Source organism: Thermobia domestica, chromosome 17, assembly GCF_964235325.1.
Source record: "Thermobia domestica chromosome 17, izTheDome1.hap1.1, whole genome shotgun sequence".
In the NCBI taxonomy this organism is placed as follows: Eukaryota; Metazoa; Arthropoda; class Insecta; order Zygentoma; family Lepismatidae; genus Thermobia; species Thermobia domestica.
In genome coordinates, this window is record NC_137470.1 from 153,248,245 (window position 1) to 153,275,100 (window position 26,856).

At 38.2% G+C, this 26,856-nt stretch overlaps 1 protein-coding gene across 1 annotated transcript in view; it reads left to right on the plus strand.

Moving 5' to 3' along the window:
• Positions 1–670: 670 nt before the first annotated feature.
• LOC145674428 (uncharacterized) overlaps positions 671–26,856 on the plus strand; it is a 1,698,027-nt gene continuing 1,671,841 nt past the window's right edge. Inside the window, exon 1 of the mRNA XM_081744474.1 lies at positions 671–866. The gene's annotated coding sequence lies outside the window, so the exon portion shown is untranslated. The remainder of the gene's footprint in view (positions 867–26,856) is intronic.

Sequence of the window (26,856 nt, forward strand, 5' to 3'; positions counted from 1 at the left end):
GAACTTATATTTGAATTGTAATCATTATTACTACTGTATATAAGACGAATTTTTATAATACAAGGTGATGGAACGTCCAAAATTCCTGCGTACCATTTTAGTTCTGCTCTAAAAGACAGAATTTTACAACATTTAAAACTACTTCTCGCTATCTATTAACATTTTTGAACTATGATCAACGTTGAAACCGGAATTGTTTTTGTTTCTAACATATCCCGTTTGAATAGAGAGTTAATATGTAAGAGAAAGAGAACCTATCCTTCGGACGTTGAGTCAATCCAGTATAACGCTTCTCGTCGTTTCGTACCGTTTTCTCTTCGATACCTGTCGACAAACACCAGGTGGTCTAAAAAGGATTAAGCCATTTGTGCACGAGATGGAGTTGGTGTCTGTAACGTATGATGGTTCATATTTACGTCATTATTCTTATCTAGGCGTAATACTAATTCTGTTTATTAATTTTTTTCTTTAATATCATTTCGGTAAATAAATAACGGTTGATTTATGAACTTTGCTACTTGGTTTACTTATAATTTGCCTGTATCTACGTAATCTAATATAGTATTGCCCTCTAGTGGCAATTTTCATAGTTTCTGGACCTTGTCATCTACGACTAGGTTAGAAGCCATGAAATCTACTTGTCAAACGGGAGCAATCTTTCGTCGTAATCAGCACTAAGCAAACATCGGTGGTGGATTTGTGCTACTGTTTTGTATGGATACAATAATGCATTATTCGATATGGAAGGGATGTCGACTGAAAATGTTTCAGTGATATTAACAAGAGTATTGGTATTGTGTTTGTAACTTTTCGCCGGTTTAGACTGATTAGTTCGACCACATGTCCTACATGATCCAATAGAAAACGTAAGTACAGACCTCTTCTACTATATTACTTAACTAATTGCTTTAACTTGCCTTTTTGGCATTAAGATATCTATATCTATATATATATATATATATATATATATATATATATATATATATATATATATATATATATATATATATATATGTATATATATATATATACTTTTAAAAAATAAACGTGTAGTACTTTCACGTGAATTTTTCCCTGTTGTATCATGAGGCGTTTTGGGTTCGTAACCCGTTCTAATGGCCCATCTAAGTACAACACAAGTTTAATACTATAATACGTTAAGGATACGTATGTCATAATAGTTATAATCGAAAAATGCTATCTTCTATTGAGAAAACTTTGCAATATTTATGGTTGCAGTTGGATTGTTATATGTTGTATCGTTAATTTTGTTGATACCCTTATTCTTAAAATATACATATATTCTCAAAGCAATTCTTGAAATTATCATTTAAACGAAAATTATATTAAACCATGAAAATTATATTAAACCATCAGACCACTTAATTTCAAATAATATTCAATTAAAAGGTGCAATTTTTATTGGATTAGACTCGTTGTAATTGGTGAGGGGTAAACCTTTATAATATTAACTAGCTTTTGTTCAGCATGGGGCTCCGCCCCCAGACCAGCGCGTTTGCTCGACCTGCGGCCTCGCGTCTCTTATGTATCAGCATTTGCATCAAGAGTGAAATTCATGCATTTGCTCTCAATATTTCCTGAATTTGACCAGGGGGGAACAGGGAGGGGCATTTGCCTCTCCTGAGTTTGAGATGTATATAGGTTTTATCAATAGAATAGTAATAAATCAGTGAAAAACGCGAAATTTTACTTATATCAAGGGGTCTTGCCCTCCCCCCAAGCAAAATCTGAAATGACACTCCTGAATTTGACCCAGGTGGGTGCTTAGTTCCCTGACCCCGCATTTACTCGCCCTATGACCTCGCACCTCTTAAACCCACAATTCTACCAAATTTCAAGTTTATTTTCCTATTTCAACTATCTAAAAGATAAGATTTTGTATTAAAATAAAACACCCATTTAAATAACACGGGATTTTCTTCACCCCCTTTATAGCCCTTATAAACTAAGAATATTCACTTTTGGCATTTTTCCTGTGGGTTAGTCCCGGAAGGCTACAATCACGTCAAATTTTATTATTCTAATCCTGCCGAAAGTGCCTAAACATTTTGTGGTGTATAACATGTCCCATATGTTTAACATGGGAAAGATTTTTCAGTTTCTCATAAAACCACTCTACATTTGGAAATCTTTATTTTTGATTATTTACGTAGGTAACGACAATGAAAACGTACAAGCATACCGAATTTCAAATTTTTATTCCAATTCCAAGTACCGATTATACGTCCAAAAAAGGTCCATTTAAATGACATGTGGAATTTCTTCATTGACCCTTTAGACCCCCTAAAAATTATATATATATATATATATATATATATATATATATATATATATATATATATATATATATATATATATATATATATATATATATATATATATATATATATATATTCATATTCATTTTACAGCTTGAGCTCCTCCGTGGCTAAGCGGTTAGCGTACGCGCCTTTGGCGTGGGAGACCCGGGTTCGATTCCCGGCGGGAGCTCATGTGGTTCGGATTCCACGTTAATCAGTAGGTCCACGTCTCATATAGCCTCGCTGCTGAAAGGGACGCTAAACTAAAATCAACTCAACTCAACTCATTTTACAGCTTTTCTGTCGGTTAGTCCGAAAGAGCTGTAATCATGTGAAAGGGCCTGTGACACATCCATAAGGTGTCTGGGCCACTAAAACCGATTTTGATGAAGTTTGGTAGACTAACAGGACACCTTGCAAAACTAATGTAACTAGCAGGAATTTGTCGAAAGCTGTAGTTTCTGAGATACAGTCGATTCATTAGAGATGACATTTGTCGTGATATCTCGGGAACGGCTACACCTAGAACAAGCAAACTTTGCAAGCCATAGTAGATACATGAAAGCTTTAGAACGTAATTAAAACAAATTTTCTGCACCTGTGGAGAACTGCGCAGAATGCGCAAATAATTGTGCGCATGCTCATATCTAAAAAAACGTGAAGACTGCAATGTATTTTTCCTCTTGCTTAGTTTGAAGTAGATGAAGAGTATAACATAAATGCAAGAAAAAATCTAGACTCAAAGGTGAGCGTTTTTAAGCAACTGAGATGAGAAGATGTTGGAGTGGTCTGCCCCCGGATACCACTCTCTAGTTACGCAACTCTGTCTGGCTTCTCAGTCGTACATTTCCACTACACCTGTGAAGAAGTCATATAGTTAACGTTAATAGTCGACATATTCCGGTCGTAGTGATATCAATTACTGTAAGTCATCATGTTGCACAACCGTAACACAGTATTAAGAGAGCGTAAGGATAAACCATGAGGCCTATAGTCGCGATCCATTGTCGGTTTTCGGTTTCTAGGAAAACTGAAACCAGGTTTTAAATAGTTTCAAAAGCCGATTTTTCACGGAAACCTGTTTTAACCGAAATCGGTTAGGTTTTCAACGAAACCTGTTATCCGTTTTCTTTAAAGTAAGTTCGGTTTTCCACCGGATCCGGTTTCGGTTTCCTTCAAACCCGGTTCCATTTTTTTTTTCAAAATTGGTTATATTTCTGACCAGAATAGTGTTCCGTTTTTCTTCGGAAATCGATTCCATTTCCACAGAAATAGTTTTGTTTTCCAAAAGTTTTCACAGAAACGAGTTTTGGTGAAAAACCGAACCGGTTTTTGGAGAAAACCGAAACCGGTTTTGGCGAAAAACGAACCGGCTTTGTAGGAAACGAAACCGGTTCCGGTGAACAACCGAACCGGTTCAAGTGAAAAACCAAACCGGCTTTGGAGAAAACCGAAATGTCGTTTTTTTAGAAACCCGTTTGTGTTTTTTATAATAAACAGTTTTCCCATCCCTAATAGGAACCAGCCTATACTTTTTGCGACAAGACTGTTTCACGCGACGAGATTAGACAAACCCAAAGGTCTCGTCCCATAGCCACACTAGCTATATATAAGTAACCCTAAGGCCTATGATTTTTTCAAGTTTCTTTGAAGCATAGATGTCTGCATCACACTGATGTTTTCCAATAGACAGCGACCATAGGAACATTGATGACTTACAGTACTTGATATCACTATGAACGGAATATGTCGACTATTAACGTTAACTATATGACTTCTACACAAAGTGTAATGGAAATGTATGACTGAGAAGTCAGACAGAGTGCCGTAACTAGAGGGTGGTATCCGGGGGCAGATCACCCCAACATCTCACCACAGTTGCTTGAAAACGCTCACCTTTGAGTCTAGTTTTTTTCTTGCATTATGTTATACTCGTTATGTAGTTCAAACTAAGCAAGAGAAAAATACATTGCAGTCTTCACGTTTCGAGATATGGCATGCGCACAATTATTTGCGCATTCTACGCAGGTGCAGAAAGTTCGTTTAAATTTCGTTTTAAAGCTATCATGTATCTACTATGGCTTGCAAAGTTTGCTTGATCTCGGTGTAGCCATTCCCAAGATATCACGACAAATGTCATCTTTAAGGAATCGACTGTATCTCAGAAACTACAGCTTTTTCGACAAATTCCTGCTAGTTACATTAGTTTTGCAAGGTGTCCTATTAGTCTACAAAGTTTCATCAAAATTGGTTGCTGTGGCCCAGACCCAGACACCTTGGTTGTTTTGACCCAGGCCCTTTAGTCATTGTAACCCTACAGGAAGTGCCCAATAGTTTTTGGTGCAAAAGGTGTCCCATGCAAATAACTTGGATAAGGTTTTTCAATTCCCCATAAAAGCTCTTTAAAGTTGGAAATTTTTACTTTTAGTGATTTTGTTAGATAATCCTGAAGCAAACGTACAAACATACCGAATTGCTAGTTTTTATTGAAATGAGCTAGTAAAAATTGAAAAGAGCTAGTAACTTTCTGTAATGATCCGTTTCCGTATTACCACTAAAACCAGACACACAATGAAAGTTTAAAATGTTATATTTAAAATATAGTTTTCTTACACACCAAAGAAATCATACATACGTAAAATATAAATGCGATATTATTCTATTTGGCCCATTAATGGACTATAATTCCATAGTATAGCCTATATTTCCATAACTGGAAGTTTCAAAAAAGTAAGATACACATTTTCTAGAAACCCAAAACTGATCATGAATCAATACAATATTAATACATTAATAGTTTTCATATTAACAGTACTTGTTTTAATGACTTCAATTTCAGTTCGTCGCTTGATTTGGCTATTCCAGCGATCACCAGATCTTTGTCAATATTTGAAAACAAGTCTTTTTCAACTGCAATAAGTATTACAGGAGAGAGCATCTTGTTGGTCGTAGAAGACCATAAGCCATTCTTCACAAATTTTAGTTCGAACAAAACCCTCTCGCAAGTTACTTGTGTGCTGGGAAGTCATTATATACAGTGAAACCTCTCTAAAGCGGACAGCCGTGGGGAATCAATAATCGTCCGCTATAGAGAGGTGTCCGCCTTAGAGAGGTCTTGATATTTTCTTGCGTAAATTAGTAAAGAAGGTAATATGCAATTAGTAACAACATTTTTGAATGAATCATCTATTCACGAATATTACCAAAATGTTACTGTACCTGTGTTGTCCTTTGCTGTCCAATACTCTATGTTCGAGGCACTTATGGAAATAAGTATAGTTCTCTGCACTTTACACTTACATTTCCGGTATGTCGCTTTAATTTGTGGGTTTATTGCACTTCAGTAGTGTCTTTTTTGGGAGAATATGCGTACCCGTGGGCAAAAACTATCGAACTTGTCTTCTGCTTGGTTAGAGATTTCAACAGGACAGTAGAATAACGTGTTATTCCAAACGACGGGCAACTGTCAATCACTTTTGTGTCTAAAACAGCTTGGGTGGGAGTGGAATGCAAGCAAAGGACATGAGTGTTGTTAAACAGAGACTCTTCGTCTGGATTGCTGAGTAGACAGTTGAGGTGACAAAATGTCACAATGCTTTCTTGGTGACACATGTATGAATTACTAAAAATGTATTTATACAATACTTTTCAACTTATTTATAGAAAGTGTCCGTAATACGGAGGTAAATAATATCTATAAAGGACAGAAAAGACTGTCCGTGTCCGTACTAGAGAGTGTCCGCTTTAGAAAGGTTTGCCAATATGTTTTATCCTATTACAGTGTTTGGGGATTACAAAATATGTCCGTTACGGGAGGTGTCCGCTTTATAGAGGTGTCCGTTAGTGGAGGTTTCACTGTATTTTAATGTTCAATACAATTTTGGAAAGAGACCTGACTGGAAAGAAAGCTCATACACAATTTTGAATGCAAACGATAAACATTTTGAGCACTTCTTCTTCTTTTGGCTGTGGTATTCATACAAAAGTTCATCACATTGTTCGTCGTTATCACCTTCTTCACTGTTTTCATCATCTTCCTTTGCCTTTGAGAGGTTTTTAGTTTGTACAAATGTAGAGTAATATATCACAAACTGATTCACGTCCAGTATATGGTGCAATTTATAATAAAATATTTTTTCTGAGTTGGCAACACTGCTTCATCTATGGCAACAGTGTTTATGGTTTTCGATAGGGCATTTTGTTCTCACTATATTGTGTAACTTTTGTTTTGATTGCTTTAACAGTTTTCAAGATATATACTTTAAACGTCCATAATTCTATGATATAATTCTTTGGTTATTCAAATTTTGAAGCTACCTAGCTCCTATCCTTCTGGTCCACAGCACCTTAAATTTTGCTCAAGTTCATTTCTTGTGATGCTCTATCAGATGTGCTATATAGCAATCAGATTTTAGCGGCAATTTGTGGGATCCTCCCGTGTAAGGAAATTGGTGGTTTTGGTTTGGCTACATTATATGTAGTAGTTCTCAAAATATAAGGCGTACAAAAAATGTTTGATTGTATGAAGTATATTGAATTTTGTGGATCAGAGGTCAGAAAATTTTTGAACGGCCCTAACTCAAGTTTTCATATTTTTTACGGAATAAGCACATTATATGGAGTAAATTGTTAGTTTTAGTTTGGCTACACTATTTCTAGATTTCAAAATATGAGGCGTACAAGAGAACGTTTGATTGAATTAAATATATTGAATTTTGTGGATCAGGGGCCACAAAATTTTTGAACGACCCCAAAATAATGTTTTCGTGTTATTTACGGAATATGCACATTATAGTGAGTAAATCGTTAGTTTTCTTTTGGCTAAACTATATTTAGTTCTCAAGATATAAGGCCTAAAAAAATTTTTTTGCCTGAAATATATTGGATCTTTTGACTCAAACACTTAATTTAGTTCCAAGCAATCATATAACGTAGTGTTAGCATATCAATGAGTAAGGAAGAAGTACTGAAGTATCTAGATAGACAAAGCACGTTTCTCACACACGTAACTCACCAAATGCATTTGGTCTTTGTTACTCACTAAAATCTTTTCACCGTGAAACAACATTTCACATATATTTATTAATGAACGATGAAAGACTCTGTTGTTTTAATTCGTGGGAGATAAATCGGGCTATTAGCAGCTCCCATTGAAGAAAATAAATTATTTGCGTCGTAAAAATAAAGTAAATCGAAAAATGGTTTCGGTCTTTCCAAAATATACAGAGCGTCCACAAAAATTACTTATATAACCTGTTGACGGTTATAACTTATTTATGTGTTGTGCATAAAAATATACATTCCTCAACCAAACATTATGACTCTGTTACTTTTTGAATGAAGTCGTTGGGCTGACGTACGAGGCAGGAGAAACGCTCGCCGGATAGTAACAAGGATCTCACACGAAAAGTCAGTGTGATACCTGTGCGTAGAATTGGAAGGTCTATGATATATCAAACTTGGTAGAAACCAGATTATAATGGTCAGATAGCTAGGAATGAGCATATCGAAAAAAAGCGCGGCTTATTGGGTGTTAGCAAGCTGCCTTGATTAGTGTCTTCGGGGAAGTATTTAAAACCGCACCAAACCGCAAGGAAGGAGTAGATCATATCTCGTTAAAAGTAATGAACGTTGTAGACTGGTCTAGTTTGGTAAAACGGACTAGGGCGCAAACTGTGGCACCATTAATAGCAACCTTTAAATGGGCAAAGCACGAGTGAATCTGAGCACATAGTTTACCGTACACTTTTAGATATTTGCCTCCACAACCAACGTCCCACATGTGCACTAAAGTCAATCGAACGGAATCGTCGATTACAACTGGAATAGATACATGCTCATCGTCATTGAACCGCCGATCAATGGTACAATGTTACATTATCCGAAAAATGAAGATGTTGCTATTATCACACCATTGACCTTCTTAGAAATCAACATTTTGGGGAAAAGCTGCTCGGTACATTCAGACTAGGACGACAACAGGAGAATGATGGTTCCTCCATTATGATTTGCATAGTCACCTACTGTCTCGGTAGTGAGTGTGATGGACACCTTGATAGCTCTTAGATATCGGCATGTAATTCCTAATTACGTATATCTATTCATATAGGTCATGATTCCAGCTGGCAACGGCATATTAGAGCAGGACAACGCACCTTGCCGCAAAGACAACATTGTGCATCTGTGGTTCCAGGAGTACAAAAGTGAGCTTCAATTGTTGTAATGGCCACGACTCTCACCCGATCTTAACCTAATTGAATACTTTTTGGGATGTCATTGAATATCAGATCCTACCTCATAGCGGAATTCACAGGAATTAAGCGACTTGTAAGTTGAGATGCATGTGGTACTTCCGGTGTTCAGCCATCTACCAAGGTCTCATTGTTTCCATGTCAAACCGGTTATTTTGCTGTATTGCTAGCGAAAGGTGTACTTATAAGATATTAGGTATATGGCTGTAATGTTTTGGCTGACCAGTATATATTATGAAAAAAAATGATTGTATCTGCTGTTTCTTGATTTCTTCTTACAGTAGCGCACATATTGCTCATAAATATGGTTATGTTTCTTACTTACTTCAAACAACATATACATAGTTCCATGAGTCGGTTTCCAAATCTATAGGGAAAAATATATATATTTCTTTCAAGCAAATCGATGTGAAAGAAACATCAAAGACACAATAAACTCAATAACATAAAAGAGCGTTTTTGGTCGGATGGATCGCGATTATGATACTTTTAAATTTCAGTTGCAGACACACAGAGAAAGAGATATCCAATACATTCAGACTGGTTGGAGATCGGAACATTGACTTCACTTAGTTTGAGTGAAAGGTACAGACGATGAGTTTTTACTGGCAATGAAAATTATCATATTGATTTGTTATTCTGTTGTTCTCTACTAGACGAAGGAAAGTCAATTTGAATCTCGAAATTCACATCGCTTTTCAAGCTATGAATATTCAAGTATGCAACAAAAACACATTTCAAAGGGAACTCATCATTATTCGTTCCTTACATTTGATTTTCGATTTTTTTCCTGGGTTGTCTTTAAAGCGATACGTCAAGTAATAATAATAAGAATAAAACAAGTGAGTATCGTTTCACAGTATGAAAATACAGTAGACTACCAAACTACGGAAATCCAATGCTCAAACTTGAAGTAGTACATCCATAAATACTGGTTGCAATAGATTAATAAAGATCAAAGATAGAACCTGTACCTTGGGCGCTGAATCCATGTCATAAAGCCATTACTCGTTATGCCTTACTTTTTGTGTTCCACCATAATAAAGGTTCAAACCGGAAATCATTAATTCGAACCACTTCCGGATTGAATAGTTGGATAAGAGAGAAGATAAAACCCACTGTTGACAAGCTGAACCGATTGCAAAAAAAAAAAAAAAAAAAAATATCACCTCTATATCTCTTACCGTTCTTGCTCTACAGAAATCAGAATTGAAACCGGAAACATAAGTAAATTTCAACCAATTTCGGTTTTGATAGTGTTTCAGATTGTGATGAAATCTTTCCTTGGCACACTGAATCGAATGCAGAAAACAGCTTGTCCCTGTCTATGATCGTTTTTGTTCTATATATGTCAATAAATGACGAAACCGGAAATTGTTAATTTTAGCCCCTTCCGGTTTGAATAGTGGGTTAACGGAGAAGATGAAACATACTCTTGGAGTTCTAAATCAATTGAAGAAAATTAAATTTAAGATATCTCTTACTCTTTTTGATCTATCAAAATCAATATTGAAACAGGAAGTAGTAGTAAATTTCAATCACTTCCTGTTTTGCTAGAATGTTGCAGTTTGTGATAAAATGCTCTCTTGAATCACTGAATCGGTTGCAGGGAACCACTTGCCATTTTTACCATTTTTTTGTTCTGCGGCAATAGGTGATGAAATCAGAAATGACTACTTTGAACCACTTTCGGTTTAAATAGAAAAAAACGTAATTAGATCTTTGAGTTTTGCGTCCTACGGTTATACCGGTTAGGCTAAAGGAGATGGTGACGGAGAGAAATGAATGCAATGGTAGAATGAATAAAGTGGGAGAAAACAGGAGAACTCCGATAAAACCCACGAACAGGATGTTTGTCTACCACAAAATCCGCTTGGTGCGAGCTTGGATCATTCCTGGGACCCCACGCACCAGAGGTGAACGCTCAACTATTGAGCCACCGTGTACTGGTTTAAATAGAGGGTAAATATAGAAAATGGAATCTATTCTTCGGAGAATGAATCGATTACAGAAAACCGAAGTTCGATATCTTCTATCGTTTTCGCTTTATGAGAATCAGTAGCATTGCCCAGAACGAACTTAAAAAGAAGTTCCTACGGCAAATTGAGACCAACCAGGGAAGATGGTAGCAGGGGCGGATCCAGGATGGACTTCTGGGGGGCGGTTGGTTATAATACTGCTACTTAGAGCTACTTTTAAGTGCTCCAAACTCTGGGATGGGTTTTATTTATATATATAAAATAAGAAAGTTCCCTCTTCTGGGGGGGGGGGCGATCGACCCGACCGATCCCCCTGGATCCGCCCCTGGATGGTAGGCTATTTGTCACTTATAAGAGAGGAAAAATAATTGCATATTATTAGTATTATTATTAAGTATTTTGCCTTTCTGTCCTGGGACTAATGAAGATTTTTTTTTTTTTTTTAATTTTAGATTTGGGCCTGGAAATGTTTCTTCCACTTTTCTCTATCTTCAGCTTCCTCTTTTAACTCCCAATATTTTATCCTATCTTTCAAATCATCGATCAGCTGTGTTCTTCTTCTTTCTATTCCTCTCTTCCCTTCCATATTTCCTTCAATGGCGGTTTGAAGAATACAATTTCTTCGCAAGATATGTCCCATCCAAATGACCATTCTACGAAGGATGATGGCTAGAAGTGTCGTCTTCTCTACTATCCGTCTTAAAACAACTTCGTTTGTTACTCTCTTTGTTCATTTTATCTTCTCCGTCTTCCTCCAACACCACATTTCGAAGCTCTCTAAATATTTCTTCTCTAACTTCCGTAATTTCCAAGTTTCTGAACCATACATTCCAATGCTCTATTAATAGCACTTGACCAACTTCTTCCTAAGTCCAATATTGAGCCTGCTAGTTAAGAGAAGAGTAATCTTTTCTTGTTGAATTCTTCTTTAGCTATGGCAATTCTTGACCTGATCTCTTTGATGCACTAAGCTTCCCTCGTCAAAATATTTCCTAGATACTTGAAATTATCTACCTCTTCATGTTCTCTTTGTTCTACTCTGATCTGTAAGGGCGTGTTTCCACGGGATAGTCTCATGACTTTCGACTTTTCGATGTTAATTTCCATTCTATAGAGTTTTCCAGTGTCAACTATTTTGTCAATCATCTCCTACGATAATGGTTATAATAAATTCTATATGGGAAGCTGGAATGCCTAAAAAGTAAGTTGCTCGACCCATGAGTCTGGTTATTAAAACAGTAAGCTGTTGAATTAAATGATTCGAAGCAAAAGGGGAACAGTGCTTACAAACTAAAGCTAAACTGAGTAGACTGCAAGTGACAATGGAAGACAATTGCTTCGATTATTGGAGCTAACCCAGCAAACCCGTTCGCTGCTACAACAAACCTTAAAATAACTTTAGGTCTGGAAAGCAGTGCAGAGATATGTAACTGTACTCATATTACTTACTCTGTTTTGCAGGTGAAACTAAGAAATGCATACATACATCCTCACTTAGAGTTCGTAAGGACGCACATCAAACCACAAGGGTTTTGGAACCGTATAATCGGGAGCGATAAGAAAATGTTTAGTTTATACGAAGGAGCAAACTTGTTAAAAAAAATCTATGATATGTTGTTTTTCGAAGACACATGCTCAAGATGGAGGGCTCAAAATTAAAAAAAAAATCCCAAAATATAATCTTTCTATGACCTACGGTTCACGAGATATGACTCCTTAAAACTCCAGAAAACTGAACTGTTTTGGCCAATATCTTGGGAACGGTCGTCAGTTGGCCAGTGGCCACCTGTTACTCCTTGGCACCAAAATGTTCACCATCCTTTTAGGCATTGATCAAAACCAATGTGATCTCTCTATGACTTACGGTTCCCAAGATATGACTCCTTAAATCTTCCGAAATTGGAACTTTTTGGCCAATATCTCAGGAACGGTAAGAGTGACGCGAAAAATTCCATCACTTTCTTAGATAGTTTTTGATGCTTTATCGAATGGAGGGTTTAAAATTGAAAAATTCGCAAACAAGACACACACACACACAGACGTAGAGAATTTGGTAACGAACATTTTAAAGTTCATTGAAAAAACGCGTTTCGCAATTCTCTTACTGATTTCATTCTATGACAATAAACGTTGATATTAGAAATAGCTAATTTGAACCACTTCTGGTTTGAATAGAGAGGAAATGGAGGAGATGAAACCTATTCTCGAGACGATGAATCGATTACAGAAAACCGAAGCTTTATGTGTCTTACCGCTTTTGGTTTGGTACCTGTCGACAGACGATTGGCCAGACAAGTAGACAAAATCATTCTATAAGACTTTTGATACTTATGCATAGCATAGTTTGGAAGTCTAAAACTTGGAGGTATTCTTCATTATTATCTCGTGTTTATCATTGAGCATCAATTTTAAGGTCGAAAAAAAAGTTTTTTCGATTGTCTCGAGTTCCCTCGTGCCTAAGTGGTTAACGCACGCGACTTTGGCGTGGGAGACCCGGGTTATATACCTGGCGGGGGCTCATGTGGTTTAGATCCCACGTTAAACTGTAGGTCCACGTCCCATATAGCCTCGCTGCTCAAGGGGATGCTAAACTCACAAGTCTAATAATCTCTATTGTCTCAAAATCTACACATGAAAATTTACTCGTTTCCGTACCATTTTGCTCAGCCAAAAGAGGTCTATCGAGTACTTTGTCTTATTTTTAGGCATTTTTCACGTTACAGCTAAAATATTGCAGGATTTTTTCGTGATAATACTTAAGCAATTACACCACAAGCAAATGTCTTATTTACTTGTAAAGCAACAACAGACTGAAATCCCCTTCGTTGTGGATTTGTACGATGAGCCAAACCTAAAATGACAGATAGATGGTCACGTTGAAACTCAGAGTTAAAAGACATGGAAGAAAAGTAAACAAATTGAATGCTCAGGAAAGAAATAACATGTTGGGACATGCACTGAAATTGAGTAAACAAACCAGGAAAAGTTGCAGTGGAACAAATATAAGGAAAAACCAGATCCAATCTATCAATAAAACATGTGAGGCAAATAAAAAACAGAGCTCGTAGAGTCAACGGGCTGGATGCATGAATTTCCGCGGGGAACAAACAGAATTAGGTAGTAGAAAACAATATGAAATAGAATAATAACAAACTTCCAGTCGACGTTGTGAACGTTCAATGCCTATTCTACACAATTCTATGTTCAATTCTCAAACCTAAACCCAAATATATACAGCGTGTTTATAAATGAATGGCGCTGTTTCAAAAACTTAATAATAAATTTATTTATTACCTTATATGGGCAAACCTTACAGCATAAGCAGTGGCAACTGTCCAAAGGATGGCTCGCGATAAAGGCGAATTTCTGCCTAGCAATGGATTATTATGAAAGTTGATACCTTCGTTTAGATTATGTTGAGCGTCCAGAAGTTACCCCTCACTCCATCCTTTGAGAAATCGAGGTGGGTGCGTGATAAACAAATTCAGTGCACACATTGTCCGATCACAAACTTCTTCAAGGGATACATATTTTCGCGGTACATAAACTCTGTCTTTAACAAACCCCCAAATAAAGAAATTGCATGGTGGTTAAATCCGGTGATCAGGGTGGCCAGAGAAGAAGATTGTTTTCTTCTGTTACAATACGTCCAAAGTCAAGCCTTTTCACTTTGTCTGATTGTGTAAAACCTGCTCGTAAGAACCCGAATACGTCTACCTAAATGTCTCCACAGTCTTCTCCGGAAAGTTAAATTGCCTGCTTCCAGCAGCCGAATTGGTGATAGTTGTATCAAAAGCAATTTGATGATCAGTCATGACAACCAGAAACATTATAAAATCCCATCTCGAGATGTAGAAATTCCCATTTTTCGCTTGAATTTGCTGTTACACTAACTACAAAATTATTATTTTTTTTTAAAAAAATGATGTTATTGTATCTTCTACATTTTCTTCAATATATAAGTAAACTACCCGCAAATTTCGAACTTCTACGTTCACCAAGTAGTTGATGAACACTATTTTTTTTTTTTTTTAATTGAAAGAAAGAGTTGAAAATGGTGTCGAAAACAAGTATATTTTGTTGTCTGGAAAAATGAAATGAAATCTTTGAGTTTTACGTCCCACGGTTAGGCTAAAGGAGACAGTTATGATGAGTAATAAATGAAATGAATAAAGTGGGAGGAAACGGAAGAACCCCCAAAAACACACGCACATGGTGTTTGCCCACCACAAAGTTCACGTGGCGGGGCCTGGGATCGAACCCGGGTCCCCAAGCATCAGAGATGAACGCTCTACCATTGAGCCACCGCGGCCCTTTGTTGTCTGGATTTAATATTTACATAAATCCTTCGTGTTCGCATGTCGTAATGAACGCAAGGATACTAGAAGAACTTTATTTTCCGGTCGATTTATATAAAACGTTTCTTAAGATGGTTGTTGCTCATTTTTCTTCTTTTAATTATATTTTGTGTATTTAAAAAGTGCCAGAGCACAATTTATATTTCTTGGAGCGTTTTTTTTTTTTTTTTTTTGAGAACCACAAGTTACTTTTGCACTAACGCACACTTCCGGTAACAAAATCACACAATTAACCTGATTTCAAGATTATTGAGGAACCATTGGTCTACCCATATTGAATTTTGTTGTCACCGAAAAATCCCTTATTTGCTGCCAGTTGCTATGAAAATTCCCATTATCCCTTTTCGAGGAATTATACGTAAAAAAATGGGATTTTTCTGACGGGTTGACATCACTATTAATGAGATAATGAGCGGTTACTGCTCCTTATATAAGCCTTTTTAAGTTCGGTTAACCAATGAGAAAAGGCTCTTTGATTGGCTTCCTCATAGCCAATCACGTAGCAGAACCGAAACGTACCAAAAATCACAACATTTTGTGAAATTGTACTTCCCTCTCCGGAAATTCTCTTTCACTTGATAATGTGCTGCTATACCAGCCATCTTCATTTTCTCAGTTTATGAAATAATTTGTTTGTTACACGGTGCAACAGTGATTTTTTTTTTTACAGAAATGTAAATGGTCAACCTTTATTGATTTTTGGGAGCTAAACACGAAACTGACAATAAAAATGTGCTCCTGGCTAAGATTTACTTGTAATTACACAATTTACATGTTACATATAACGCTATAATAATGAAACTGTAAACGTAAAAGTCACAAAACATTGAAATAATTACGGAAATAAAAATAGGTATTCTTTATAATTTCTTGGACGCTGAACAATAAAATGACAATAATAATATGCTCCTAGCTCAGATTTAGTGGTAATTACATAATTTACCTTTTGCATATAATGCTATTATAATGAAATTGTAAAGGTAAAACTCACCAAACTTTGAAATGATTACTTAAATAGAAATATCCGTCCCTTATAATTTTTGGGCGCTGAACACAAAAAACACACTAAATACGTGTTCCGAATTCAGATTTAATACTAATTACACAGTTCACATTTTGCGTATAACGCTATGATAAAGAAACTGTAAAGGTAAAAGTAACAAACATTAACATAATTACGGAAATAAAAATAGCTGTCTGTGTTTGGACACTGAATATGAATATCAAAAATACAACGTCCTCATGGCAAACTATCGGTGTAATGGCACTCTTAACATTTTGCATATAGTGCTACAGGACAAAAACTGCATTGGTAAAAGTTACCTAAAGTATCTGTTTTAAACACGCCGTATCTTTGCTTGTTTCTTGTGAGGAATGTCTAGACATCTCTTGGAATCATCCAGCAGAAATCCGCTAACATTGAAACTGACCACTTTCTTTTGTAATGTTGTTCCATCGGAGAAATGTCCTGGTGAAATCACTCTCCTTGCTCGTCACCGAAAGATTCACAATTCACTGGAAAGACATCGAAGTGGGAAATGCAAGGAGGAAGTGCATTTTGAGTGATATATTGCACCCAAGTTTCTCGTAGGCAGACAGTAATTCTTCTACTAATTATTTGTAATTTTCGGCTCGGTGATTGCCCAAGAATCTGGTACAAACATTGAGGAAACAATGCCATAGATGGAGTTCATCAGCACTGAGAATAGATTCAAACACCTCGTCTTGCAATAGCTGGCGTATTTGCGAACCAATAAAGACTCCCTGATTAACCTTTCTCTACTTAGATGCGGAAACTTTTGGCACAAGTATGCCAATGCACGTACATTCCTGTTCATGACCTTCACAAATGCCTTCGTGAGTCCAAGTTTGGTGGTAGCACAATCCTTTGTGTGTTCACGAGAGACACATTTGATTTTTTTTCGGCTAGCAACAAAGCTGTTCGTCGCAGCCATTTCCTTTTAGTGTAATGGACATTCTTTGCACGGCTATCCCACTCACATATGTAACAACTGTACTTTGTATAACCACCCTGTAGACCAAGCAAAATTGCGATCACCTTAAAATCACCACAAATCAACCACTTATGTTCACGATATTTTATAAAATCAGAACGCGTTTCAACATGGAATAACTTTCTGCCTACGGGTGCATAAGCAAGAGGGAATGATGCTATCTTCATACTGTTCTACAGGAGAACAGCCTTAAGGCTTGTGATGGAGGCGTCTATAAACAGTCTCCAATCTTCTACTTTGCACGGAGTCTTCGGTTTCTGCATCAAACCTGGAACATCATTGCAAAATACTAACTCATCGGTGCAGCAGAAATATTTTGCAAGATATTTTTTACGATAGTGTAGAGTTGATACTCTAACTGTATCCTCCAGAAGGTTCAACTACTGTAACCTAGATGCTAAGAGCGCAGCTTTCTTCTTTGGCAGTTCCAAATCTCTAATCAAGTCATGAAGCTCCGCTTGTGTGAATCGATGTGTTCAGGATAGTTGGTTTCTGTTCAAACGAAGGATCAGTGTCACTGGTATGTGGAGCAGGTTCACCTTTACTTTCATTCTTTGTATCACTTTCCATCGGAATGGTAGCCGGGGAATCGGGAACAAGCAATCCTTCGCCATGAGCTACTGGACGAATGACAGATGGCATCACTGGGTATTCGATCTTCCTCTTCTCCTTCGCATTTATACCTTTCTTCAAGCAGGGTAGCATGAAAAAGTAGCAGTCTGTACTATGGTTTGTTGGTTCACGCCAAATGGCGGGCACAGCAAAACGCATGGAAACATTCTTCCCATGCATCCAGGCATTGAGAGTAGATGAAAAAACTCGTACAACAAATGTAATGAACCCATTATTTATCCTGGTCTCCAACGCGACACCCAAAGTATAGTAAATATGCTTTTCGCACTGCAGCAGTCAATGGCCGCTTCCTGAAACCACAAATCGCGTTCGCACATATGTAGCATACACTGTCCACCGAATTTATACAAACATGGGGTATTGCTGTACTTTCCTTGAATCACTGACACTTCACAATGAAAACAATATATACAACAGCGATAATGTTTTCACTCATTTCTTTCAAACTGCTGGTTCAGCAGTAACACAAACAGTTTGCCAAACTACTGCTTGCAGCATGCCACAAATATGATTAGAGACGTTAAGAGGAGCTAGTTGCAACTTGCAATCATTGCCTCACTTGACTCATGAGACGCTCGCACTAGCTGTTGATAACGTACAATGTTGACAAGTCGAATATGCAGCAAATACTTACCTAGAACGACACTTTGTACCGTGTAAAACAATAATTTCAAATCACGTACTTATAATATCCCATGCAAAATATAAAACTCTAAATTATTCAGAAACCTGAACCAGGAGAGAATTTTAAGTGCGATTTTCGCGTTCTGTGGCCAAAAATCAATAACGAACGGCTACTTTGGTTTCTGTAAAAAAAAAAAAAAAAAAAAAAAGTGAAAAAATGTTGAACCGTGTTACTTGCAGTTTGTAAATGTGATTAACCCTTAACCCCCGACGTGGAGTCCCACGGACTCCGTGAGTAATGTAATACTTATATATGTCCTTTTCGTGTAGCTCCAACGAACTGGCCACCTGGAATCTCTAACCAGGTAAAAAAATAGGATATCCGTTGCTGGCGGAGAAAAATAAACTAGTCCTCTGGTGTTTCCATCCCCATTGTTTGATTTTACTCGCGATCTTCTGTATACGGTTGGATTACTTGCCTCCTCGAGGTCCAAGGAAACAACCGTCGAATTGATTATAAGCCTCCACGGAGGCAAAAATACTAAATTGATCCTAATAGTTGACGACCCTTGCTATTGTTTTTGGCTTCTAGATTTATTTGATACTCTCCTCTTTGGAGGCAGAGATACCTGTACACAGTTGACGACCTTGGCATATCTATCGGCAAACGACTTCGTTTTCAGTTTTCGTAACACAGTACCATGGCTTCTCCTACACAACCCTCATATCAGCATTGCGGATTACCACAGATCATCCCAGGTCCGGCTGACGCTGCTGCTCTTGACAGACAACGCAGGGAAAGCCACAAACGTGCTCAAGGCACTAGTCGATCTCCATCTGGATCTCGATCTCGCTCACGTTCACCAGCTCTTTCACGACAACCTCTGTCCCAGCCATCAAAGAAAGCACACGCAATTAGCGATTCTGAATCTGAACTTCAGATAGATCTAGGAGACGACCGGCAATTTCCCCCATTACAAGCACCGCAACGTCCACCGTTATACAACTTTATCCTTCAACAGTTTGATCCTAAATTCGCCAATCTCAAAATTCTGCTCCAGCAATTCTGTAAGTACGTACCTCGTACGTCAATTTCTGAACTAATACCCACTCGCAATGGCATCATCATAAAATCCACAGATGAGAAACTGGCCTATAAAATTCTGAACCGCTGCAGCTATGAAGTCTTTGGCAAAACAGCCACTATGGCACGATTAGCCGACAAAAGAGCCAAACAGCCACCACCACCACGAAAATCGCCTACCTTGTCTGTAGTTATACGTGGTGTGGACCCGTCGATCACAGACGAAGAAGTTGCCGACGAGCTCAAACAGGAAGGCCATGTCATTACGAAATGCATCCGCATTAAGAATAATATGGGCCCGACATATATGATGCGTGTTCTTACTTCGCACCAAGAAACTATCGATGAACTTCTAACTTCAGGGGCATTTATCTTCAAACGTCGACACCGGGTCGAGGCATCTCGCACTCCACAACCTCTCCCGCTCCGATGCGAAAAGTGTCAAAAATATAATTCGCATCCAACATCAAAATGTCCAAATCAACCAACGTGTGGCTTTTGCTCCGGGTCTCACTTCACTAAGGTCTGTCCAAATACCCACCAACCGCCTAAATGTACCACATGTCCTGAACAACACCCTACGTTCAGTTACAAATGCAAAGCCAGGCCACCAGTGGACGAGACTAAACCTGAACTTGTGGTGCCTATCAGAACGCCCGAAACTAAATCTGAATCTCCGCCTATCACTTCAGTATATCAACCTATCACAATCGAACAACTTCTTGCATTTTTCACCGTAGCTCTGCAAAACATTCATCCATTTCAAAGACAATATGTACTCCAACAAATCCAACTTGCAGCTCAGGCAACTCTAAACGTCACATTAAATGCTACATATTCAGGTCCGTATGCTTATTTCCATGCTACTGCGGTTCCACCTAGCTCTTAAAAACCTCACTTACTGTATATCGATCATTATGGCTTTAATATTTCTGTTTCTTAATATCCGGTCTCTTCAATCACATAAACCACTGTTTGAACAACTGCTACTAGAAGAACAAGTCAATGCATTTCTCCTAAACGAAACTCATCTGAAGCCTAAACAAAGCTGCAAATTTTCACGATACACACTGCTCAGACATGACACAACCATACCCATGTGCCGTGCAAATGGCGGAGTCGCCCTTGGGTTTTCTCCATCAATCGCCTATCGCCAACATTTACTGTCAATACCAAACATCCCGGAATACATCATTACCACTCTATACTACAAAGATATTTATGTCACTTTGGCTACCATTTACATCCGCCCTGGTCATGCCATACCTCTAAATTTTTTTCAGTATATCTCAGACACTTTCCGCACCTACATCATTATGGCAGACATAAATTTTCACAGTCGAACAGCCCGCCAAAAGGAAGAATTTCTAGATTTCATTGCAACCGAAACATCCGGCACATTCCATACCCTGCCTCATTCTACCCGACCGATCTCGGATACCACTCCAGACGTTGTCATTACTTCAGCCAGTATCTCTGCACGGTGTACTCTCACAGTACTCGACCCGCTGGTAGTGATCATGTTCCCGTTAAATTATCACTCACTTCTTCACACCGTCCAGCACCCCACTTACCTCCTGTCACTCGTACCACATTGCGCTTCGACAAAGCCGACTGGCCAGGATATCGAAATTACCTCAGTAGCATTTTTGCAAACTCAACTTTATCAGAAACGGAGGAAGATCTTCATAATTCTTTGGATAGAATAACTACAGCACTCCATGACGCTACCAGCCGTTTTATTCCGACTAGTACATCCCATAGTTATCGCCCAACGCTCCCACCCCATTATTTACCACTTATCAGACGTTCACGAGCGCTCTACAAAGATTACAAACGTACAGGAAATCTAGAGTCATTGCACTTACATCGTCAATTTCAACGCACAGTTAACAATTATATTAAAGCATATAAACTCCGTCAATGGATAAAAGCTTGCAATAATTTGGCAGACGATGCACACCCATCCAGATACTGGAACCGTTTCAACATGCTCACTGGTCGCAAGACCCACACTACCTATCCTCTTCTAGAGAATGAAAATCCTCTTCACACAGATAAAGAAAAAGCAGACGCCTTCGCAACCTATCTACAATCTATTTTCACTCCGTCTGAAGCAGCCATTCCTCGCAGGCATCCCACACATACCTTTAACATAAATTCACCAGAACTTCAACCCAGCACGTCTCATGTTTTACCCGCACATCATCTTACTACGCCTATCACTGTAACAGATATCAACTCCGTCACGGCTCGCAAGCGCAATACTGCCCCTGGTCTGGACTCAATCACTTATCGTCATGTCAAAGAAGCGCCTCTCGCCTTACTACACCTTTTAGCAACTATATTTACGTTTATTCTCCGCACAGGTTATCTTCCCCCTCAGTGGAAGACTTCCAAAACACTCATGTTTGCTAAGCCACACAAACCACTAAATTCCGTATCATCTTACAGGCCCATACAATTAACTCCGACTTTCAGTAAAATATTGGAACGCATCCTTGTCAAAAGACTTCACACTCACTTAACAGCGAAAAATTTGCTACCTTTACATCAAGCTGGTTTCCGACCAGGATATAGTATTAACGATCAGTTACTTCACCTCACCAACATGATCACTAATCATTACAATTCTTCCAAGCCTGCCTGTTTAGTTTTATTCGATCTCGAAAAGGCATTTGATAAAGTATGGCACCTGGGACTTTTATTCAAGCTTCTGTCTTTCCGTCTTCCAATCACGTACATCCGCTTCATTTTTAATTTTCTCTCAAACCGCCTGGCTTACATTTACATCAATGACAGTGTCTCTTATCCTGTTTTTCTTCATAGCGGCGTTCCGCAAGGCTCTGCCTTGTCCCCACTGCTGTATCTGCTTTATGTCGCTGACATGCCGTCCTTAACGCAAAATATTCATACATTTCAGTACGCCGATGACACGGCTTTCCTGGCGTTAACAAAGACTATCTCTCAAATAAACACTGCGATGAATGAAGCTATCCGTCGCTTTAGCGATTGGTGTCGGACGTGGCGCTTAACAATAAACGCTACCAAAACTCAGGCCATAGTCTTTATTCCACCAAAACGTCGATCACGAGTTCATCGAAATCCAGCTCGTCTTGCCCTTACCGTCAATGATGCTGCCATACAGCACTCAAAGACAGTGAAATACTTGGGTATAACATTTGATCATCATCTTACATGGCGTCCACACCTCGCTACCGTTGTAAGCAAAGCCAAAAATAGATTAAATTTACTTAAACGTCTCATAGGTACAACGTGGGGTCTCCATTCTTCTACGCTTATCAACACCTACAAGGTCTTCCTCCGTCCCGTACTTACATATGGTTTTACCTCCTGGATATCAGCAAGCGCAAAACATTACGAAAAGCTGTTAATAATGGAACGACATGCTCTCCGCCTAGCCTACCGCATTAAATTACCAAGTCCAACCCGTGAATTGTACGACCGCATCACATTTCCTCACCTACTTTATCATATTGAAGCTCTTCGTATTAAATATATAACTCAACAGTATGACAACGAACACGCTTTATTTTTTGAAACCGTTTACAGCGACGCTCCCTACACTCACAGCCATCACCACACGTCTACACCTCTCTCACTGCTTTTCGCATTATATAAATATACCGTACCTCCAAATCATCCGGACTATAACATCATCAGTATCCTCAGCACATCACACGTACCGGCCCATATCTCACCTTCATATCATGCACAGTAAACCCGCTTGTCACTAACAGGACCTCCTCACGTATAATAAAATAAATAAATAATTAAATAAAACTTATGGCGGTTTAATACAGTTCATAAATGTCTCTTTGCCCAACTGAAACTATTTCTTTTTCCGACACAAATATGTTAAATCTCTTTCCCTAATAGAGGGTGTAGCCCTCGCAATGGGTGCTAGCTACACCATAGCTAGCTAACTTAAAAAAAAAAGTAGCTCCACGTCCTTCTCAGTACATTCTAGTCAGTTGCGTTTGAACGCTGTTCTGTGGCAGGCGTGCTGAAAATTTATTTCAGTGCTGCTCGAGCGTTTGCACGGGGGTTTATGTAACATTTCTGAGCGATGCCTGATTTACTGTTTCCAGCTGATGAGGTGAATTTAAATTGTGGTATCTGTCGAAATTGAATTGTTTGCTTACAATCTACTTTGCAAATTTCTCTGCCGTAAACAATTAAGGATTCTGAACCAAAATTTGCAGAGAAAGTCGCAAGAATAATAAACGATGTGGGCAGGGATTTGTCTTATGTATTGTTTTCGGATGTAGATGATGAAAGAGTTGTCAGTCAAAGTGACCACGAAAGCAAGTCGGAGATACCAGAGAATGACAAACAACAGTTCATTTGATAAAGCTAAATATGCTACTGATGAATTTTATTACGAACGAAACAGACAAGAAGTAGAGTTCAAAAACATTGGTGATCTTTGTGCCCTTTAGATTTATAAACTATTGTGTTTGTTAAAGATGTGATGGTTTCAGTGTATTCTGACATCCTTTTCTAAAAACAAAAACAGAATTTTGTGTTATAAACAGTAAATAAACTTTGCAGTTATGAAAAATGCGACCAATGTAATATGATCATATTGCTACCTTAGTTGATTTTTTTTGATGTAGTGTGTACCCTTTGTTTTTTTTTTAAACTCAATTATGTAATAATACCTTATAATATAAATAAAGCGTTACAAATAAGCAAAAGAAATAACATTTTATAAACAGTAATTTTTACGTACATAAATATATAGATTATATTTCGGAGTCCGAGAGACTCCACGTCGGGGTTTACGTGAAAAATTCTGACGTCGGGGGTTAAGGATTAAGGTGAAATCAATTTATCAATATGTAATACAAATATCGGTGCACTTCCGGTGCAGTACAGATCTTCCACAAACCCATGTGAAAATTAAAATCTCTCATTCTGCGAAACAGGAGCACACCAGAGATGGGCATTTCTGCTAACTCTCAGTCACCCTAACTCTCAAGAAATTCTTTCACACTCACTCTCAGACACCCTCACCCTCAGTTGACTACCTCACACTCATCCTCAGCCACCCTCACTCTCAATCGACTCCCTCACACTCACACTCAGCCACCCTCACCCTCATCTACCAAATGAGCGAGGGAGTGAGGGGGAGGGCGGCCACCTTGATTGCAAAAATGAGTGAGATTACCCATCTCTGGAACACACCCATTGGGTTATTTTTTTCTGTTCTTTGAAACATGGCAACGCTGAACGTGAAAAACCAGTTTGAACTCCTTTCTACGAAACAGTATTTTGCGAAACAGGAGCACACGAGTAATTGCATCATTAGTAACCAAAAGTCGGATTCATTTTCAATAGACCAAATATATCTGAATAAATTAAATCTACTCTATTTTTGACAGAAATTGTAAGACCAAAGTGCATTGCAAATTATAAAAAAAAAGCCGTCACACTACTTTTTACTAATGATTCGGTACTAAAAACAAATTGTACTTTAGAAAAAAAATGATTCAGCAATATTTCGTTTTCCAATCGCATTCTAAAAAGCACGTTTCATGTTCACTATTTTGATTTCTCGATTTTTTGAACAGTTTTCTTTGTTTATGAATCAGAGATTGTTTAGCTTTGATGTTCTCACTTTGTTGGTCAGCCACAATTTTCCCTTAGGGAGTCTGGTTTCCCTGAATACGGCTTTAAAGCTTCGTCCTAATTATTTGAATTGATGCATGAATGTAAATGTTAATATCCAATCAATTAGGGTTAATATTACGACGCTGACGGCTATATATTGGATAACTCCTCTCTCTCTTCCTCTGTCTCTCTCTCTCTCTTTCCGCGTCGTCCCGCTTGATCTATCTCTTTCCCCTTTGCGTTCTTTCTCCTGTCATTCACCCGATGTCACCTAATGACAACCAGGAACTCGTGGATCTTTAGGTAACCAGAATACCATTAGAACACACTTCAGTTTCTAATCCCGATAGAAGAGCGCCCGCTCTCATATTACAGAGAGTATAACATGATAAAAAAACAAAATTCAATGCTATCTGGATCGATTGGTGCCAGAAGTAAAAACGTATATATTGGTATAATGCTGTATAGCAAACGACGTGATTACGTTCTCATCAGCAGTAGAAATCTAATAACGTTTAGGCTCAAATTATGTACGCTGGTTCCATTACCAGCCTATTTGTACTGTATGAACAGAAGAAACATGGCGATGTACAAGTAATCTGTACAGAGTGGCCCATAGTTATGCATATGTTTCAAAGACTGCGATAAAGAAACTAGCAACATAACTTGAACATAAAATTGAAGCATTACTCTCATACCATTCCTTACAAGAATTTAAATCTGCTTTCCATGGCATTGTCCACCAATGCACCATCCAAATCGATACATTTTTGGAGTAGGGATGGCCATTTCCAAAAAAGGAGTTTTCCGGTTTCCGGAAATCACATTTTCCGTTTTTCCAGAAAATTTTCCGTCTTTTGATTTCCCGGAAAATTTTCCGTTTTTCCGGGAAATTTTCCGTTTTCCGTTTTTCCGGAAAATTTTCCGTCTTCCATTTCCGGAAAATTTTTCGTCTTCCGATTTTCCGTCTTCCGTTTTCAATTTTCCGGTTTCCGGGAAAAAATATTTTCCGTTTTTCCGGAAAATGTGGCCATCCCTTATCTGGAGATGAAGAACAACGTTGTCACCAGCAGCTTGACAGACCCGTATTGGTATCTTGTGGAAATCTTCTGTAATAGCTTCCCGTAGTTCGGCCAAATTGCATTTGTGATGTTGATACACTTTGTCCGTTAAGACACCCCATAAGAAAAAGTCAGGTGGTGACAAATCAGAAGATTGATCTGGCTACTCCGCAGACCACAAACGCACACGTTGTTGTAGAGACAATCGTTCCTGTCTGCCATCCTGTCTGGCATACGCTAACGGTTCTAAGTCCAGTGACCATTATCCCCACTCTCAAGCCACACAGTGTTGCCACATCGAAACTTTTTGTTCAGAATTTTAAATACTAGTCAGTCAAACATCATATACATAATTATGGGCTGCCCTGTAGTATAATGAGACAAGCAATTGAGAAGCCACGGTAACTCAGTGGTAGAACTTTTGACTCTGATGCAAGGATTGATTTCAATTTATTGTTCCTTTCAGCACCGAGGGTAAATAAAACAAAGACCTACAGCTTAAGGTGGAATCCGAATGATCGTAAGGTTTTTAAATTTTTAAAGCTTGGAATCCACCGGGAATTGAACTCTGCGCCCAGTGCACCAAAACCTCGCGCACTACTAACTATTCCAGGGTGGGGGGATCTGATGCGGAGACACCTGGTTTCTGGTGCCAAGTCTGCTTTGCGGTAGACAAACACAGTGTGGGAGTTTTCTCGTAATTCTCCCATTTCACCCACTTTGATAATTTCAAAATCGTAAATTATCATCACCACCGCCTCCCTTAACCTCGAAGCATGGAGCGTTAAACTAAAACACATCAAACGAATTTTATTTTGTATTGAGAAATTGCAGTACATTTCCGAATTACGAAAATCCAACCTCTATATATATAAAATTGAAAATCACTATGT